Raw genomic sequence first — 4,005 nt, forward strand, 5'->3', positions numbered from 1 at the left:
ATGGTTTCGCCATGGTGCCCGATGATACATTTACTGGCGAAACCAAGGTCGTTATAAATGATGTATTTGTGAAACGTACCATTGTCTTGTTTTCCTCAATTCTGTAATTATGGAGTTTCACCAAGTACCCACGGTTTCAAATATCACTCATATAAAAAAAAACTAAGGAGTTTATTCTGTCCACCACGGGTATCGAAACCCGATTTTTAATGCTCTAAATTTACCACTGAGTCACCGGAGAACAACAATTTTTGTTGAATTTAAATTAATTAATTTGTTAAGTTCAAGGCGTGACCGCTGCAAGGATGCAATTTCTCCACGTGGGTCATTAAACGACACTCACGCATTCAGAAAAGAAATGTAAGCTTAAGGGCTAAGGGCTAAAGGCTAATCTGCCAAGCGTTTATTGAAGGGCGTAAGACATGTGTAAGTACATTTATCGAGTTAATGAATTATAACAACAGAGTTAGTACCTATATACGAAACAGTAAGGATACGATAGAACAACACTCACTTGATAGCTAAACTATAATACACTTCATTATTACCAAATACTAAACATAAAAGCTTAGTAGTATCTGGCCTGGCCGTCTAATTCATCGGTTGATAAGGTACTTACTATTCAGGTTGAAAATCCTAACTCCTTCGTAATTATAAACCTAATGATAACCAATTACCAACGAAGTACACATTTAGTCTATGTTAACTTTATGTCCTGTGAGTGTTTTTCAGTAGACGATAACAGTTATATAACACTAATATAAAAATGGTACGAAGTTATTATCTCCTTGTTTTGTCAGTGAAATATTTTGTATTTTTTTTTACCCTATGTAAACGCGAGGTTTCCAGAAGTGGTATACATATCACACCATACCTGTAACAGTACGTTTTGTTCAGAGATTTTATCTATATCAACAAACCCTAAAAATATTCGCTGGAGGTAAAAGCGTGCTCTCCCGAGCCCTTGAGGGCTTATAAGGCTGACATTACGGGGTTCCACCCATTTGGTTAGTTCAGCGCAAATACCTCTCTGTGCAGCTTTGCACTTTTGCAAGTTTCGTGAACAGTTTGATCCTTTTTGTTTTTGTTGTTTGTTTGTTTTTTTTATTTTGTTGTTTGTTTTATTTTGGCTATATAAGTACTGATTTGTTTTATAACAAAGTTTCAAGTTTCGTGAACAGTTTGATCCTTTTTGTTTTTGTTGTTTATTTGTTTTTTCTTTGTTATAAAACAAATCAGTACTTATATAGCCAAAATAAAAAGTAAAAAAAAGAAAGAAACGAAACTACACTTTAGTCTTTCCTCACTATACATGAAATTCTCTATAATTAAAAATGCCAAATGTTTTACTTTATTCTGAACACTGTGTGCTTCTGGAACAGGACTGCAACATTTCATTCACTAGCTTTTCTTACTCATGATTTAAGAGCCGCATGAAGTTATCCAAAAAAACTTCAACACCTCAGTTTTGTCCAGCAACAAAGAAAATTGGTGCGAGTTTTCTTTTTTAGTACTACGAATATTGAGAGGAAAATTCATTGTGCACACTTTTGTAAAGTTTGACTGTCAAAAATTTATAACCTACTTTAAAAAGGTTTTCGAAATAACCTGTATTTCTTCTTTATTCGCCGCTAAAAAAGGCAGAAACTCCAAAAAGTAAGCACGCCAAATGCAATAATGAATGCTGGATTGAGTGCTTGCAACGCGAGCACCTAGCGACCACTGTTGTGTTTATGAGATATCACCTGCTGTTTGAACTAAAGCAGAATTTTGTAATTTATTTTTGTTCAAGTATTTTTGAATTATTCTAATATCACCATGTTACAAAAAACAAAACAAACACAATAGTATATATCTAATGTTACCATGTAAAAAAATAACAAGAAAAAACTCAAGCGTTTTTGAATAGATTTTTATTTTCTAAAATCTACTACATAAGATGTGACAGCATGACTCAGATGTAACAGCATGTCTTAGATGTACCAATATGTCTCATATGTAAAGCATGTCTCACATGTAAAAACATGTTTCAGATGTAACAATATGTCTCATATGTAACAGCATATCTCAGATGTAACAGCATGTCTCAGATGTGACAGCATGACTCAGATGTAACAGCATGTCTTAGATGTACCAATATGTCTCATATGTAAAGCATGTCTCACATGTAAAAACATGTTTTAGATGTAACAATATGTCTCATATGTAACAGCATGTCTCAGATGTAACAGTATGTCTCAGATGTAACAGTATGTCTCAGATGTAACAAACAATCTCAGATGTAACAGCATGTCTCAGATGTAACAGCATGTCTCAGATGTAACAGTATGTCTCAGATGTAACAATATGTCTCAGATGTAACAGCATGTCTCAGATGTAACAGCATATCTCAGATGTAACAGCATATCTCAGATGTAACAGCATGTCTCAGATGTAACAACATGTCTCAGGTTCTTTAACAAATGTTGTACGCGTAAAGGATCTGACTTATTAATCAACCGAACCGAAATAAACTTATTAAGTAATTACACCTTTACCTCACAGGTAAGTGGAGTAAAGAAAAATGTAATTTGTATTCGTTGGTAAAACAAACAATTGTCTTCATTCTGATGGTTTTTACTTGCTACTATTTTCACAACTTCAAAGCACTGAGCTCGGATTTAGTTGTAATTGAACTATTGTTAACAGGGACGGTCTTAGTCATTCTGGAGCCCCGGGAAGAATTCAGTAAATGGGGGCCCCATAATGATAAGAAAATTCAGTAATCAAACTTTTAATGTAGAACATATGATCTGAAATGAAAAACTAAGTAATTGATACATTAATCGTATACACATTGGAAGAAATCATAATGAAAACACATACTATATACACAGATGTAGATCGGGGGCCCTTCCATGTGTGGGGACCCTTGGCAATTGCCCAGTTTGCCCAATAGGTAAGACCGCCTATGATTGTTAATAAACGAAAGGAATGCTATTAATATAATCTTAACCAGTTAACCCGAACGGAACAGAAATGTTCCCAAGAACCCAACCCGTGTGGGTTGTGTCGTATTTGTTGTTACGCACAATGCTATACAATGGGCTCTCTGTGTTGTGCTCACGACGGGTGTCGAACTCAGTTTTAGCCTTATAACCCTTCAGACTTTCCGCTGAGCCAATGGGGGGGGGCAGTGTTCTCTCGTAACCAGAGTAACGTTGTCAAACTTCAATTTCCTCTTCAGTGTTAGAAAACGTCAGTATCATCTTAGGGTTAACGACTACCTTAGTATTCCAGTATTTTAAACTATTTCATGACTTGCACATTCCTGGAATGAAAAAAAAAGTGGAATGCAATAATATCATCAAAAATGAGAAGCAACAAAATACGCTTATCATGCATCATGAGAAAAATCTAATAAAGTGTCTAAAATACAGCGGAAATCCTAAACTGTGATATTCAAGTGTCGTAATATTAAACTAAAAAATCGTTACCATATAATAGTATTACCTGTGTATCATTATAATGAGAACCAAACAAGAACGATGATGATACATATTGAAATAATAACATAGCAGCTTACTAGTGTAACTGTAAAATAAGAACCCAAGCTATACATGCAGTATTAAAATAATAACAAGTGTCATAACAGCTTACTAGTGTAACTGTAAAATAAGAACTCAAACTATACATGCAGTATTAAAATAATAACATAGCAGCTTACTAGTGTAACTGTAAAATAATACCTAAAACAATGTATGCTGTATTAAAATAATAACAAGTGTCATAGCAGCTTACTAGTGTAACTGTAAAATAAGAAACAAAATAATACAGTGATATAATATTTAAACAATGTATATTAATGGTTTATAACTATATATGAGCCAACAATCTGTATTAAAGGTGTATAAATGAGTAAGAACCAACAATGTGCATTAATGGTTTATAATTCAAAGACAATCAATAAAGTGTGTTAATGTTTTACAGTTCAATGACAGTCAACAATGTGTATTGATGATATAT

The sequence above is a fragment of the Limulus polyphemus genome, unplaced genomic scaffold (genome assembly GCF_000517525.1).
Source record: "Limulus polyphemus unplaced genomic scaffold, Limulus_polyphemus-2.1.2 Scaffold1736, whole genome shotgun sequence".
Lineage (NCBI taxonomy): Eukaryota > Metazoa > Arthropoda > Merostomata > Xiphosura > Limulidae > Limulus > Limulus polyphemus.